The sequence below is a fragment of the Dermacentor variabilis genome, chromosome 8 (assembly GCF_050947875.1).
Source record: "Dermacentor variabilis isolate Ectoservices chromosome 8, ASM5094787v1, whole genome shotgun sequence".
Classification (NCBI taxonomy): domain Eukaryota; kingdom Metazoa; phylum Arthropoda; class Arachnida; order Ixodida; family Ixodidae; genus Dermacentor; species Dermacentor variabilis.
In genome coordinates, this window is record NC_134575.1 from 50,190,220 (window position 1) to 50,207,903 (window position 17,684).

Here is a 17,684-nt window from a genome sequence, read left to right on the forward strand (position 1 = left end):
ATGCGCCTAAATTATTCTCGGAACCGGAAATGGTGTCCTAACCGGAAATTCGAAGGTTTCATTTACTAGGCCGCGTTGCCGTATTCCAACGCTTAATTTTTACTTGCACAGATGTGGCCTGGCGGTATCCCCTCCATGCTACCTCTGCAATGAGCCGGAATCCACAGATCATTTTTCATTACCGTGTCGGCGGTTTTCTACTCATCGAAAACTATGTCTAGAAATTTCGCTTCAAAATTTAGGATTGCCTTCAAGCAGTACTGTTATACCCTCCCTTGGAGCAACAATATTGGGATAGAGCTACAGGAACGTTTGCCAAGCCATATCTAATTTCCTATGGGGCACAAAAAGAATGCCTTGTGAATAGTTCTTAAGTTTCCACAATTGATTTACTTCTACTTCAATTTAGAAAATTTATGAAGTAAGAGCACAAATTCACAGTTTAAATCTTACTAGTATTGTTAGTATAAATTTAACTTACTCATGTTTAGTTGGATCCTTTATATTATGTATTTCAGTAACAATTTCTTCTTCTTCTTTTTTGGTATTCCTATCAACGCAAAGCTTACTATCGCATTTACCACAACTTTATCTCGTGTATTCACAGTTTATTTTTCATCTTCGGTTATACGTTTATTTTTATTTTTTGTGTTATTTATTTATTAACTATGTTATTTTTTTTCAATCATATTACCACCCGATTTGTGGCCTATCCCCAATAGTGGGTTTGTGCCATTAATTGAGGCTTCGTCGTCATCATCATTATTAGCAGCGTCGTGTATATAGCTGCTGCCCGGCAGTAAAGATTTAACTCCTCTGTTTCGGTGTCACTGGCGTTGACATTTTTCGTCGGTAAGCAAAGCGCGTTTCGCTGGGAGGAGACGCAGTGAAAGAGAGAACCGCCACGTTGACAACAAGCACAACGACGCTACGGTCAACCCGACCGAGCCAAGTCCACAGTATGCGCATGCGTGGAAGGCTCGTGAATGGCCAGGGTATCATAGCTTATCTGAATATCCCGAGTGTGAAGCGCCGAGCCTTCGGAACTATAAGCACGAGAACGCCGCTTGAATTACGCCGGTCTATTGTAGGTATAGAGCTTGGGCGAACTACGCGATTTTCTTAATATATAGGCTATATATCATTAAAGAAAGCAACGTCAGCGTGCTCTGCCAAGAGTAACTGAACACTTGCCAAATATTTTTACGAGCTTTAGTACTTTGCCGGGCACCCTTTGCCGGTCTTACCAGCACATGTCTTATGCTGGAGTCGCGGTATGCACGGACGCTCATTTACCGGACCTTGTTGATGGACGCGAATGAACCACGCACGCAAGCACGCTTTGACGCCTCTCATAGCCCATGGTAAGTCCACGAGACGTTATAAGCCCCACATTTTCGCGTATATTATCCGTAAAGTTTCCACTCGCCGCTTCTACACTTCTGCCGATTAGGATCACTTGAAAACCGGCCGCGGAAGCACCGAAAACCAGATGGGGCACGGACGTGGCCAAACGCGGCGCATGCGAAGCATTTCTTGCAAACATTTGCCGCTTTGACAGCATCTATCTATCTAGCCGGCTACTTCTTGGTGCTCTCGCGGCCGTTTCGTTAACTTGGTACGTACCAAAATTGGCATAGTATGACAAGAGTGTACGACGAACATAAATGATAGTCCTTGACATGAATATAATGAAACAGCCGCCTACGTCTTGGTGCTATTACGGTCGTTTTGTTAACATGGTGTGTACCAAAACTTGCATAGTATGACAAGAGTGTATGACGAACTTAAATGATAGGTCGTGACATGAATGTCATGACATGAGTCTGACATAGGTCGTGAAACAGCCGCCTACGTCTTGGGGCTATTATATATATGGTCGTTTCGTGAACTTCGTATGTACCAAAATTGGCGTAGTATGACAAGAGTGTATGACGAACAAAAATGATAGGTCGTGACATGACTGTCATGACATGCGTGGCATGCATATCATGAAACAGCCGCCTACGTCTTGGTGCTGTCACCGTCGTTTCGTCAACTCGGGTAGACTACCCGCACATTGATTCGCATAACATCGACTCCCGCAGGGCGTGGGATCTGCTGGCTTTTCTTTTTTTGTTCTTTTATCCGAAAGTTTGCCGCGTGACATAAAGCGTTTGGTGCGTGCAAGTTATGTATACGTGTGCAGTTGCATGGTCATGTCCCGATGAAATCTAACGAGGTCGTACGGCGCCGACCAAAAGTGCACAGGTCGTATAGTCAGGCGGACCCAGGCTTGGGTGTATAGCCCCGCTAGTGGCGGCGTCTGTGAACGCAGCTCCGGGACAGTTCCACAAGAGGTTCTGATAGATCTGCGAGGACAGCTGGGCGAGGGCAGAGTGGAGAGGTCGCGCCGCAGGCAGGGTTGTACGGTGCGCGTGGCCCACAGACAGGTTGTGTAGCTGGCACGAAAACTTCAGACTCGTTATAGTTTGTTTTGTGCGCGTCATATGGAGAATTGAACCCTCTAAACCGAAGAATAAAAGAATGCTAGCTGACAAGCGTCAGAGTGGATTAAAATAATTTATACAGTAACACGGGTTCCTACGAACCGATTTGGTCTTTTTTTTCTCTCTACAGAGGAAAGTGCTTGCGCCGTGACGTCGCGATGCAGACTTGCGTTTCACGGATACTATTTACGTGTCGTATCGGCCGACACGACTCTACACAGGACGAAAGCACAAGCATATATAACGAGTAGGCGTTCATCCCGCATACAGCCGTCTGTATATACTACCGCTACAGGATGCACCAGTCGCCGGATCTGCTCTATGCGGCATTACAGGGAGCGAAACAACGAAAACCTATACCTAAGTATCCTCACTGTAACGAATTTGACGCCGTAAAGCGCACGATTACTTTATTGCACGCTTCTCTCTGACATGCGCCGAAACGTACTAATATTTTTTTTCTCTTCTTTTTCTCGTGCGTAATACATATTTCAATGTCACCTGACATTGAAATATACATACTTGAAATACTATTTGAAACTATTTTCACTCTTGCTTTTGCGGTAGCCTATTGCTTCCGCGGTGACCTAGTTTCGCTGAGAAATCAAATAGTCTAAATCGTTTTTTAACATAGCTACATTTGGATTGTCGCTACGCGATGAGCGTGAAATTCATGAATACATGGGAGCGCCTATCGAAAGGCTGCCCGTACTTTCTGAGGCAATTTGCCCCTGTTTGCGTAACTTCATCCCACGGAGGAATGAAAGCACTTGGAGAGAGCGCTGGCGCAACGCGATCGAATCCCCAAGCACCGCAGTCCAACACGTGATAGTTACGTCAGAGCGCGCGGTAGGTTTTAAGTATAAACCCCATGCAAGCGATCTTGCACGCGACAGCGACAAGCGACGCGATGGAGATGGCTGTCGCATTCGCTCGTCGCCTACAAGTTGCACCCCATGTGAGCGATGACTTCGAGCGACGTCTCCCCAGTGTTGCCGGTATGAGGGCAGCAATATAGGCGCCGAAACTAGCGTGACGCGTGCTTTATTACCTTAAGTTGATGTGTTTTACTGTAAAAAGCAGCATAAAATATTTCTGAAAGTCTTGCAGTAGGTTCTTATCCTTGCAGGTATAAAAATTCAATCGTTTGCTCGTTCCCTGCGACAATCGGAAGTACTTGAGTTATGTACATCCAGTTCCGGCTTCGCGCTATTGGCTAGTCGCTCATAGCACTTCCGGGCGACGAGCGACGAATTCTAGGTTTGCAGAACCGAGCGATCGCGCGACAAGACCGAGCGATCTGTTCACGCGACGACCCGATCCGTCGCTCGAAGCCGTCGCTCGTCGCTGTCGCGCACAAGATCGCGCTCATGGGGTTTAGCCTTTAGTGCTCCCGCTCTAGCAGGGAGATATCTACGGCGGGACAGCCGAACGATGGCACGTTGAATAAAAACAAAACAAAACAAAAAACAAAAGAAGAAGACTACCGGGAACCAAAACACTCCCGGCCAATACGCAGAGTCTCGAAGGTCACGTGTTGGGCCGATAGTGCGAGGGGAAAATAATAGCTTCTCGCAGAGTTAGTACGCTTGCCGGGGCGCACTGCGTCGAGTAATACTCTCTCCTAATTTACTTTTTTTTCCTATTTGCATGGTGAAATTTGTTACCTGTCACGACGTCATTTTAATGTCGATGATGTCCGGTGCGGTATTTCGAGACCCAACTTATTGTAAAATTAGAATATCTTTGAACCGTTACCCAATCTCAGTGCTTGTTAAGTGTCATCAATTTACTTCCGAGAAACGTGTCGTGGTGCAGTTTCTGCGTCTCCTTAAAAAAAAAAAATGTGTCTACTCTCTCAACAGCCAGAGGAGCACAGCCAAATCCAAAAGGTGACGCGCTTATTTCGAACTCCGTCCTTGCGAGATCCTTCGCGATCTCGGTGAAGCAGTAATATAAGGATCGTGTCAAAGATAATATTAATATAAACTAATAAGGCAGCAGCCACTTTCTGATTTGAGAAAGCTGTCCCGCTGTTGACGCTTTCCCGCTTTACGTACGAGGAGAAATGAGGACAGACTAGGACGCAGCGCACGTTCATCGCGATGTCCACTAGATGCTACATTTACGGCCCTAGAGCTGCAAATAACTAAAATTTAAAAAAAAAACACAGACGATTATGATGCTGCCTAACGAGAAATTTAAGCGCAGCCTCTATACGTGTTTTCATTTCACGATATATTGGCTGGCGCGGACAATCCTTCTCGTGCGGCATGTTACAAACTCCGTTTGTAACATGCCGCAAAAGTGTGCCGCGACTGCGTCGCTTATCGGGAGGCCGCGAGGGGCAGCGCGTGGGTGACGCGTGGGCGCATTTCACAGCAGCCGCTGCAGACAGACCTCCGCTCATGCAGCGCTTTGTTTCCATATGTGGCACTGGCGGCGTCATCGGTGAACAGACGGCGCGAGCTGCTGTGGCGCCATCTCGTAGCCATCGTCGCCGCAGAGCCTATCTTGCGCGACCACTGCCCTTCTCAATCTTTCTCCTTACCCTCCTCTTCGGCTTTCCTCCTCGCGCTCGTGTCGCTATCGCCGTTTTTCATTCGCCGCTGCGCTCCGCGTTCGCTCTTTTATGCTTCGCTGTGCTCGTTCGCTCGGTTACGCCGTCGAAGCCGAGGTACGCCGACGCCGACGCCCCCTTCAGGAACGGGCGCCTAAGAGCTGAGCTCTAAGAAGAGCGAAGGGGAAGCCAGGGGTGATCATTGTGATCCCAACGTACTCTGACATACTAAATTACCATAGAGGGACGAGGATCAAATATTCCCCGCCTCACAATACACTCACTCAAGAACAGGCAGTTTACTGGCGAAAGCTGCAGACAGGAACTTTCCCAAATTTACATAAACTATACAAAATGTTCCCAGGTCAACACAGGGACACATGCCCGTGGTGTGGCGCAATACCCACACTTTATCACATCACATGGGGGTGCAATACGAATAAGGCATTCCACAAAATAGAAAATCCGAGTGCGGGGCAGTGGGAGAGTGTGCTCTCCAGCGGCGACCCTAGCCTCCAACGGAGGCTGGTGGATCATGCCCGACGAGCAGCCACGCTCAGTGGTGCCCTGGAATAGGGGCGCCAACCATGCAGGCCGGAGATCGGCATCAGCCAATAGAAGATGAAGACATCCGGCCCGACCGCTGAATTACTCTTTCTAGGGCAATAAAGTTTACTTCCTCCTCCTTCGCTCGACAGTGTTTTGTTCGTTAGTTATAGACTTGTTTTGGGACAGTGTCATGTAACTTTGTTTTCCTTTTTAAAATTTTTTGCACTGTTTCTCATAGTTTACAATACTTTTGGATTGTCAGCGCTTTTTGTGACCAAGCTTCCCACATTTCACAGCTAGTAATGAAAAAGAAGAAGCACGCGAAGAAAGTGCATGTGCCGCCATAAGCATAGGAAAATTTAGTATCGGTTTATTTCACATCTTCGATTACATGTTTTTCTTTCTTATCGTATTACCACCCGGTTCGTGGCCTATCCCCTACAATGGGCTTGTGCCGCTATATGAGAAATTGCGATAACCTTCATCAAAACGAAACGAAAGTCTTCGTAGTTAATTATATTGCTCGTACGCTTTCAGCGATTAGCGTTAATTATTTCTAATTTGACATCCTCGGGCGTCTCCACCTTTAGTCAGAGCCACGGGAAGGTTTGCTCGGTTATCCCATGCTCACCTTTTTAGTTCAGTGCGACTTGAACGCCAACCCGCCGGGGTTGCTCAGTGGCTATGGTGTTCGGCTGCTGAGCACGAGGTCGCGGGATCGAATCCCGGCCACGGCGGCCGCATTTCGATGGGGGGCGAAAACGCCCGTGTACTTAGAATTACGTGTGCGTTGAAGAACCCCAGGTGGTCGAAATTTCCGGAGTCCTCCACTACGGCGCTCCTCATAATCAGTAAGGGGTTTTGGTACGTTAAACCCCGTAATTTAATTTTTTTTATCTTGAACGCCAAATTTCTGGCCTCAAGGGCTTTTACAAGGAAGCTATCTATGACTAGGATCTGGAAAAAAAAATGTGTCCGAGATGTTGACAAACATCAGGAATGGCTCATACCCGCATAATCAAGCAAAGATGCAATGGCTGAATATGAATGAAGAAACCCAAGCAGGAAAGAAAGAAAGAAAGAAAGAAAGAACCTTTTGGTAGGGTATTAGATGCTCGCATGTGTCGTTGAAGAGGTCGACCTACGGCGCCATACGTTTACTTCGCACCGCGCACCACCTGCATTTAAGCGGCGCGCCTTCGTTCCAATTGGTTGTTGAAAGTATAAAATAAAGCGTAGTAGCCTATGAACCAGTACCTGCGTCTCATCCTCTCTTGACACAGCCATTTGCCTAGCGACGTTATCAGTAGCCCCTTGGACTCGGCATGATCGAGGAAGACCACGCCTTCAAGACAAAAGTGTTGTGTCTTTTTCAACCAATTTAACATAACCACCAAATTAAATAATTTCAACTGTAATCAAACAAAACCAACAGCTTCGCTGGTCTTCCACCTTCACATAGTGGAAGGGCTTTGATTTTTGTTCTTTCTGGCAAACTTATGAGGGCCACATAGACCATGTTGTGTATAGGTAATATAACGCGCCAGACATCGTCTGTTCACACATATGTGGAGACTAGACATTGCTTCTTTGCGTACCCGCCGTGGTTGCTCAGTGGCTATGGTGTTGGGCTGCTGAGCACGAGGTCGCGGGATCGAATCCCGGCCATGGCGGCCGCATTTCGATGGGGGCGAAATGCGAAAACACCCGTGTGCTTAGATTTAAGTGCACGTTAAAGAACCCCAGGTGGTCAAAATTTCCGGAGTCCTCCACTACGGCGTGCCTCATAATCAGAAGGTGGTTTTGGCACGTAAAACCCCATAATTCAAGAGTGGAACGCGACAGATTTCAAGGATCCCTGATCCGCAAGGAAACCGCAGTTTCCTTGCGGATGCGCGTATCCGAGCGTGGTGGTGTTTTCAGGAACCGAGCGGGAAACAGGGTTCGTGCTTGAGTTTTCGCGTAACAGAATAATGTTTTCTGGTACATTCAAATTAAACTCCTATGTTATCATGTATGTAGGTTGTGTTTAGCTCGTATCTTACAATTTTTTTTCCCGTATTTTACTTAGAGCAATTCAATTAGCACAACACGTCTGCGCCACGCGGAGGGCCTGCGTGGTTGTGGTTCGGAATGAGTTTTTGCTGAACGACGTCCGACGCCGACGTCGGAATTTTCGCTACACGGCGCCCTTAACGCCGCCGCGTAAGAATGATATACGCTGGCTGCACGTAACTAATGGGTGTTTTCGAACCAAGGAGTCGTCAAAGCGAATACCTGTGCACGCGAACACGTGACTGGCCTTAATAATTCTGCTCGTATACTGAGCAGCGACGGACGTCAGTGAGGGCGGCCGCTGCAAGCGGCTCAACTCGATTCGATCGACGCTGAGCAGATTACGCCGCCGCAAAGTGGGCGCTTTGCTTGCTCTTGGATGTATATCTCATCGCCATTTGATTCTATATGTATATATGCACTCACCATCACGGCTAAAGAAATGAGAAAAAAAAACGCGTTTGTTTTGGTTACAGTGTGTGTGCGTGTGCGTGTGCGTGTGTGTGTGCGTGTGCGTGTGCGTGTGTGTGTGTGTGTGTGTCTGTGTGTGTGTGTGTGTGTGAAGTGAATTTTAAAGAGAATGGAAGAGATAAGTGCAGTGCCGTAACTGTCTATCACAGGAGCACACCTCAACAGCACTGCACGGGGAAAGGGGTGTGGGGAGAAATAGATGGAGAGAGGAAAGGAGAATGTGGCAAAAAAACAAAACAAAGCGGCCTTATATAGGTAGATTGCAGCAGAGCAGCAGCAACAGGAGTACAGGAAAAAGAATTGAAGAAGGACGACGAAGAAAAGTGGATCGCCCTTCGAGGCCTGTAGAAAGACCCCGACGCGATTAATGGCTGCTACTCGGTGGGTGACGTCTGCAGCCTATACCCACAGCGACGTCACACAGCAAGTAGTTCGTACATCAACAAACACAGGCTGTCTCGTTAGCCGCGTTCGGCTCTTTCATACACGGACGCTTGAAGCATGTTCGTGCCGTCGCCGTTGGCGTCGCCGCTGTCGTCGTGCTGTCCCGCTATTAGAGAGCCTTAGGTTACGAGACACGAGCGGCGCCCGATCGTTGGGGGTGGGTGGGGGGGGGGCGCACCTCCACGGTGGGCCCTTCGGGCTCTTTTGTGCTCGCCTTCGGTTATTAAGGCGATAGCGCTAAGGACCCCGTTACGCAGTGAGCACGGCGCCAGCGGCGTGCTCACTGCCATTGGCGATTGGTCGAGAGAGAACTCTCGACCAATCGCGGCGCACGGCGCGTGCCGCGTTTCTACCAATCGCAGAGCGGCGCTCGGTTCCTCGGTTGAACACTCCTCGGTTGAACACCACCAGATGGCGCCCGCCCCCGCGCATCCGCGGCAGCGGCGCCACAGAACTCTCGCCTTCGTGCGTGTAGCGTTCGCCGCCAGCGTTTCCCGGTGAGCATTGCGGTTAGATAAGCCGCAGTTCCCCGCGAAGCGCGAGAAGCAGTCAGGGACCTTTGAATGCTATCGCGTTCCAATCTTAAAGGCGAAGCTGAAGCGTCTGCCAAGTTTTTTTATGCGAAGCATATTACTAGAGCTCAACCCAGCTCCTCAGGCGCGGCGGTGTCGCCTTCAAGGCTGACCACGTGACACCGTGACGTCACGACAGAGGAGAAACGGGGCTACAACTCGCGCTGTCGCTCGCGGCATCCCGGCGGTGTATAAGCAGCTGCGCTTGTAGTGGCTTTGGCTCAACTCTTGCAAGATGGGCTGGGTGGGAATCGAACCAGGGTCTCCGGAGTGTGAGACGGAGACGCTACCACTGAGCCACGAGTACGATGCTTCAAAGCGGTACAAAAGCGCCTCTAGTGAATGCGGTGTTGCCTTAGAAACGAGCTGTTTCTAAGGCTCAGGCGTGCGTCGCTTGCTCAGGCGCACATTTCGTTGCCGCGATGAACGCTGCGTTGCTCGACGCTCACCGCGTCCAATGCGGGGCGCGTAGTCGCTGCGCCGTAGCCCATTGTCTTACACCCCTTGGCGGGTCGACGGGAACGCTGTCGCGTTCCACTCTTGAAGGCGAAGCAGAGTAACGCATGAGTTGTTTCTTCGTCTAGCCGAACCAAATATAGCCAAGCAACAGCAGTTCACCAGGCTAAACAGTGGTTCAACAACTAAAATAAAGGCTAGTACGCTTCGCATCCTGGGCTTAACCTTAGCTTAGCCACAGCCATTTTTCTTCTTTGTGCGCCTGGCGGTTTGCGTCGCCCAACGCTTGGACGACACTTGCGTCTCCTAAAGAAAATTTAATCGTGGGGTTTTACGCGCCAAAACCAATTTCTGATTATGAGGTACGTCGTAATGGAGGACTCCGAAAATTTAGACCAGCTGAGGTTCTTTAACGTGCACCTAAATCTAAGTACACGGGTGTTTTCGCATTTCACCCCCACCTAAATGCGGCCACCGTGGCCGGGATTCGATTCAGCGACCTCGCGATCATCAGCCCAACACCATAGCCACTGAGCAACCACCTTAAGCTCTGCATTGACGGTGCGTGAGCTGCAAGGGCGCGGATGGTGAGGGAAGGATGTCCAGGGAAGCGGAGTGCTTTTTGGCTTCAAATGTGACGAAGTGGAGCACTGCAAACGCTCCGTGCAATTGGCTCGGTGCCGGATCCAGGCGGAGCCAGACAGAGCTAGCGTGCCGCCCGCTGCTGGCATGAACGTTGTGAGCGCGCATACTAGAAGCACACAATATAGTGTTCCTGCTGAGCTGCCGTGGGCGCGCTGTGAGGATCGGGAGGTCAATCCCACCACTCGTAACCAGTTGTCAAGATTGGAGTCGGGCATGGATTAGATGGTAGCTGGCCCATGCCGTCGTCCAAGTTATCCACGCTGAGGACGTTGTTGAAGGGAAGGGCTACTTCTCATCGAGAACGATTTACAGTATCTACATAAGGACGTTGCAGTTCATCAGTCTAGCATGACTGCGAGAGAAAGTACACTGAGGAGCCGCACAACAGCGGTTTATAAACACTCGGTCCTCCCTCGATCCCAAGGTGAGGGAAACGCTCGACCAGGCACCGTAGACGAGCCGCCTCTTTTCGGGAGGGCACGGCCCCCAACGAGGTCAGACGGTCTTCGCAGAGCTCAGGGCTTACGTCAGGAACGGTGCGTGGGACGGGGCCTCCAACTACGCTCCCTCGGGAACTGCCTTGCTCACAGCAGACCGGGTCGGCGTTGGCGTGTTCCGTCACAAAGCCTGGTTCGTCGAACTCATCTCGGCTCCTGCGTCGGCTCCTGAGTCGGGGACGCGGCGTATTGTTCTGCGCACACAGTAGACTTAGTGACGCCGTGTGGCTAGAGGGTTGCGGTGGCTTTCCAGGAAAAGTCGACGCCGCTCTCGCACCTGGCTGGCAAAACTTGCACGACAGCGAGCCGCTCTTAACAGCGCGCACTGGTCCGAGCGGAACGGGCAGTAAACGTAAGGCTGGCGTTTATTTCATATGGTGGTGGTGGTACAAAGTTTATTTACTGAAGGTCGAAACATGAAAAGAAAGAATTAAGATATCGCCGTTCCGTGGGTGGCCTTCAGGCTGCCGGCCGTGGCCTGAGAAGGCTGAGAAGGCACCGGGGTGAATGAGGGCAAGTCGGGCACGGACGCTGACTGACGCCGACCGTTCCCCGTCGGTGTCAGCTTGGACGCCATCGAGCGTGCGACGCCGTCTGCGACACCCCTGTCGGGCGCCCTAGCTGTACACCACGCGTGCGCTGTGAGACGCCAGTTGCCAGGGCGCTGTCAGTTCAGTTTAGCTGGAGTTGTCTTGGGCACCGTGTCGCGCCAACTTGTCTTACCCGCGTCCGGTTAGACCACCGTTCGAAGATTTCGAGTAGTACTCTGAACCTTCCCCTATTGCTGTCCACGGTTCGCTCTTCGAGCGAAGCCGCTAATGTTTTGGGCCCGTATTACTCGATGCATAGTCTCATTTATATTCCAACATTTTGCTGCATTCAATGAAAAGCTAGAGTGAGTGAGTGAGTGAAAACTTTATTCTAAATTTCCGGCGATTTGGGCGGCGTGGGGCCACAAGCACGCCAGCCTAGGTGACCGCCTCGAGTACATGGACACGGGCGGCTTCCTCGGCGTGCCGGACGGCCCACAGTTGATCGGCGAGGTCGTGGCTGAGCAGGGACGCCTCCCAACGCTCCCTTCGGTTCGAGACTGCCACTTCTACCCCGTTCGTCGGGGACTCCTGGTGCTTGCTACCGGTGCATATCCACAGCATGTGCCGGAGTCGTCGCTCTGGCTCCGCACGCCTTACACTCGTCGGACGGATAAATGTCCGGGTAGCAGAGGTGAAGGGTCGCCGGGTTCGGATAGAGGAGTAAAAACAAAAACACGGACTGGTGACTATTCACTAGGCATTTTGCTTTCATTTGAATAATAATCTAAACAGGGAAAAAAATACGCTTCTCAGGTGTATTCACATCGCGGCAACGTATACATCAAGGACAGCGAAGCCTTAATGAGGAAGTCCTCGCGATGGAGGAAAGTAGGAACTAGGAGGGATACTTGCGTAGCAAAATTGAAACCAGGAAGAGTCGGCCCAACCCACGATCACGTCGTGGTACGATTTGGCGTCCTTCACTGCCGCGACAGCCGAACTCGGCGCACGGCTTTGCGAAACGACGAAGAACGCGACAGCAGCGGGCTGCTGCCGCACTCCCGAGTCGGTACATACGAGGACAATAAACGCACGCTTAGCAAGATGAACCACCGAAGTTCTTAAGACTGAAGGCATTCTTAATACCTTCTTAAGACCGAAGTAGTTCCACTGTCACGTCGGGGAGAAAATGCGCGCAGAGCGTTGGCGATGGGCGCGCGAAGAAGCGCGCGGAGATTAAAACCTACCGGGAGCCAAGTAGGGTCACGTGTTGAGCCGGCTTTTCTTGAGAGAGAGAGAAAAGGCGAATCTTCAGCTGGCTTGTCAAAACTGGCTGCGTGACATAATGGTCTTCCTTCTTGTTCAATGTTCGTTCTCCGTGGTTCTCGCACCCCTGGATCATCTTACAGGGATCAGGTCTGCCGGCCAGTACCTGAAATCCACCAAACATACCCAGCATATTCTTTCACCGAATCCGGTCATTTTAAATTTTAAAAAAAATTATGGGGTTCTACGTGGCAGAACCACGATCTGGTTATGAGGCTCGCCGTAGTGGGGGACTCAGGAATAATTTATACCATCTGGGGTTCTTTAACGTGCACCTAAATCTAAGTACACGACACGGGTGTTTTCGCATTTAGCCAACATCGAAATGCGGCCCGGACGTTTTCGTGCACTTCGCTATATACGAGCTATACTTTCATGCGCTTCGCTGTACCCGAATCACGTCTCTGCATGATGCGCCGTCTCTACGGACGCTTGCGTTCGGCTGCGCGTTGAAACATGACGTCATAAAGCCCGGGTTGTCGAATTGAATAGGATTTTAACCGACGCGGAGTTAAACTGTTATTTCCAGCTGAACCGGAACTGAACCGCTACTTCTTCCGTCACCTTGTAACCGAACCCGAACTGGAAAGCTTACTGGAGCAACTATTCTGAATCGGCTTGATAAGAGATTCAATAATAATAATAATAATAATAATAATAATAATAATAATAATAATAATAATAATAATAATAATAATAATAATAATAATAATAATAATAATAATAATAATAATAATGATGATGATGATGATGATGATGATGATGATGATGATGATGATGTTGTTGTTGTTGTTGTTGTTGTTGTTGTTGTTTATTTTCTTCAGAGAAACTGGAAGGTCTTCCAGGCTAAAAGCTGCTCCAGGCAGCTTGACATGGGCCCGGAAACCCTCACGTGGCAGTGTTCAAGAACGTACATAACAAACTAGTTACATCACTCTTATAGAATAACAAGGACGAGCCATTGCAACGTGATGCGTACAAAAGACCAGCTGAAATTCAGACGTTACGCAAGGACTATACACATAACGAGAAACGTTGTTACAGACGGAAGCAGACATAAAACAATGGCAACAGCAAAATAAATACAAATACCAGCACATAAGAACGAATGTGTGACAAACTAGAGGTTCGCAAAGTATTGCCGCAACTGTTTTCGCGAAAAGTCAGTAGGCCCTGTGAACCCTCTGCTTCAGGACACTTCACTGGGCAAAGGCCTCCCGCAGTTGGCAAAGGACACCCACAGTTACACACAAGGCTCAAAGAACTTGAAAACAATCTCATCTTGTTGTTAATTATTGCGCAGTTACCAAGGCTGCCCCTTGTGTGATGAAAAATGAGGCTACTTTACGCGTCCAGATGCGTACGTTATTAAGAGAAAACTATTTTGCTTTAGGACTCCCAGGAATCTTCAGTACGGCACACGTTAGCTGTATCTGGTACTCTACTGGGAGAGATATAGGGCCATCGGTGTAGGTTACGTAACTTTTGTGAAATAAGACAACTATAGAAGGGTACGCAATCTCGGTAGCTGCTATTCAGGGGGAGGGCCACGTGGCCACAATATAATTCATCTCCCTCCCTCAACTATACAGCAAACTGCAAAACGGTTTTCACATTTTTCACAAACTGCACATGCGGACTGGGTTATGGCATAAAAATATGAGAAATACGAGAGGAGATAACAAAAATAAAAAACAAAAAATAAAATAAAAAACAAATGCAAAAGAATGCATCAGTCCGCTCACTATAGCTTATTTTTCCTCGATCAGTTCGATATAGCTGGAGAGGCCTTCGTCTTGCAGTTAAAAAGAAAATATAGGCTCATGATGACGGCCGGAGATGATATCTGAAAAGAGATGTGATTGACAGCTGAAGAAGACGCTAGCTTTACACTTGACCCGAGTATTGTAGCGTAGAACTTTGCGATTCGAACAGCCTTTCATTTCGACGCGTTCCCGTCATCGCTATCGTGGCAGCGCGATGCGACCAGAAAAGACAGACACCCTCTGGGGCCACCAGTCGAAGGAGCGCCCGATATACGACTACCACACCGCAATTTTTTTCCTGATCGCTCACTTCTCCAGGCCCGACCCGCGTATAGTAAAGTGGTTCGGCAAGCGGTTCAGGGGCACGCTTCTGCGTCAGGCATTTCCTCGAGCATCATTCCCTCCCAGCAACAATTCTTTATATGTATATATTTCCTTTTTTTTCGTTTTAGGTAATCGCTTTCTTTCCTTCTGACGCGCGTCTAAGGGACTCTCAAATTTACGGCGCCTGTGGACGCAGTAAACACTCTAATACGCACGCACCGCCAGGAAAGGCAGGATTGCGTCGAACACGCAGTCACAAAACACACACGCCAAACATACACACGCCCTTACGCATACACATAAACATGCACGAACAAGCTTTCTTTTGTTTGCTTTCATTAGGTATTAAAATGAGAGGTCGCGCTAGAGTCTTTGGGAGCTATAGCGGGATGCCTGCGACTTCTGAGTACGTTAGGAGCACGAACGTATGCGGAGTTTCGGGCCAGAGTCAGGAAGTGCAGAGGAACAGAGTCCGAGGACCACGCACAAGAACGTTCCGTGAACAAGCGATAACACTGCAGAGGAGCTTGAGAATTCGCGCACGGAATTTCGTTTTTGGAGACGAACGAACCAACACAATGCGGCAGCATGCCAGCATTACACGCCGCGTAACTCACGGCGTGCTTGTTAATACTTGAAGTTTACTTTGGCTCAGGAGCAAATGCAAAACAAAACCGCGGAGAGCAAGGCTAGAGGTGTTACTCACACCTGAGCAAGGAATTCCTTCACAACAACAACAACAGCAGCAGCAACAACAACAACAACAACAACAACAACAACAACAAAGCAAACATTGCTAGTTCATAAGCACCCACCAATACACAATAGTAATGTAAGCATATACATGTTAAAAGTCATTGAACATTAACAATAAAACACAAAGTATCAAAAACAGTGTTGTATGCGAAGAAAAAAAGGTGTCATCAGCAGAAACCGAGACGTATTATGTTGTTAAGAGACAATGTATAGAAGTATTGCATTGTGCAAAGCACTCTCAGATGTCAAGTACTGCAGGATATATACTCAAGAAGTTAGGTATTTGATAAGTAAACATATGCAAACCGTAGCAAGTATGGTATCCCATGGACCAGGTAATGTAGATTTCGGAATCTATAGGTTGTATGTGCAGGGTATTTCACTTAACTTGAGCTAAACATTAAATATATGCAAATGCTACGTAGCTGGACAGAATCAGAGGTAATGTTGTTTGCCGTCGCTCGGAGACACACGGATAAATTTTTTGTGTCCAACCTAATTGCATAATTAGTTTTAATTAATTAATCAACTTCTCAATTATTATAATTACACGAAAATTCTAAATGAGAAAGTCGCAGAGCAACACGAAAAACTCCCGATACGTGCTAAATACGTGCTACGTACAAGTGTTTTTCCGAGCGTGAAAGAAGCCCCCGAATGAACACAAAGTGCCTCGAGCGGCCACTTGCGCTGCAATTTTACGTGCATTCGCGGGCTTCTTTTACGCTGAGAAAAAAACACTTTTATGTAGCCCGTATTGAGTAACAGAAAGCTGTATCGGGAGTTCTTCATGTTGCTCTGCCACTTTCTCATTGACACTTTTCCTCCAATTATAATCAGTCAGAAGTTGATTATTTCATCAATTAAGACTAATTATATGTTAGGCGGTTCACAAAGAATAATCTGAGTATCGCCAAGTAACGACAAACAACATTACCGTGGTTCGGTCCGGCAACGCGGCGTTTGCATATTTCTAAAGCTTCGCTCAACTTACGTGAAATACCTTGTATATGAATATAGCTTTCTTTAACGTCTCGCATATCATGTCTGTTAAAATTCTTAACTTGAACGGCCACCCTTTTTTTTTTTTTGCACAGATGATCAATAGCAAATAAAACTGACAGAATAAGGACAAAATATTTTGGTTATTCTGTACATTCACAATTGCTCTGCTTTCTTCTGCAGTATCAGCATTATTTTTAGGTTCGCAAAAGCAGTGGTACCCCACACAAACAAAGATGTTAGAATAAATAAGGGCAAAATAAAGCTGAAAGTTTAAAGTCACAGGCTAAGGGGTCATTTCGAAAATTTGTTTGAAAGGCCAACAGAATGTGTTATTTTAATTCTTGCGTATTCAACATAAAGCGGAGCAGATGCTCTTCGAAAATGATGCCTAGAAATCCGAGTGACTTTTTTTTGAACAAGAAGTATGTCGTTATTTAAGATGACCGGAAGATTATATACAAATGTATATATTTTTGTTTCCGGCTGAGAAAATGATATACCTTGTTTTAGACACACTCACTTCAAGAGCATTTGAATTTAACCAGACCGACAAGTCATAAGCCTTTCCATTCATTCAAATAACTTTATTCAATGCCCTGCGTTTTCGTGGGGTGGGCCTGGACCCCACCTAGGGTTTCGGCCAAGGGCCGTTGGCCCTTGACGTCTTCCTCGGCTCGCTGAACGGCCCAGAGTTGGTGCTTCAGGCCCGAGCTGAGCAACGCAGACTCCCAGCGCGGGCGGATGCTGTCGCTGTTTGAGGCTGCATCACCGTTATTGTGTAATATACCTGTACATTCCTATAGGCTATGCTCCAGGGTGGCTCTAGGGTGGCTCTAGAGTGGCAATGTCTGCACTTGTCAGTCGTGTATAAATCTGGGTGTATTAGGTGCACGATATAGTTGGACCCGAATAGGATCTGGTCTGTAACTGCCGCCATTTTGTGTGCTTTAATGTTTTTTTTAATTCCCGAGCTTCCGTCCAGTGAAAAGTACGCTCGTGTCATCATGGCATGTTAATAATATCGTTAACGTAAAACAAAGAAAAAGTGTTTCACTGCTGGAACTCGTATGGCAGTTGCCTAATTAAGTTTTGTGCCACTGGCTCATTTCCACGCAGCCCGGTGTCATTATCAATGTTATAAAATTCGATCAGACCAGTACGAACCACAGCGCTGCGGCGACACGAACTGCAGCGGACGACGGCGCAAAGTGAATTGATGACGCAAGCAAACTACTG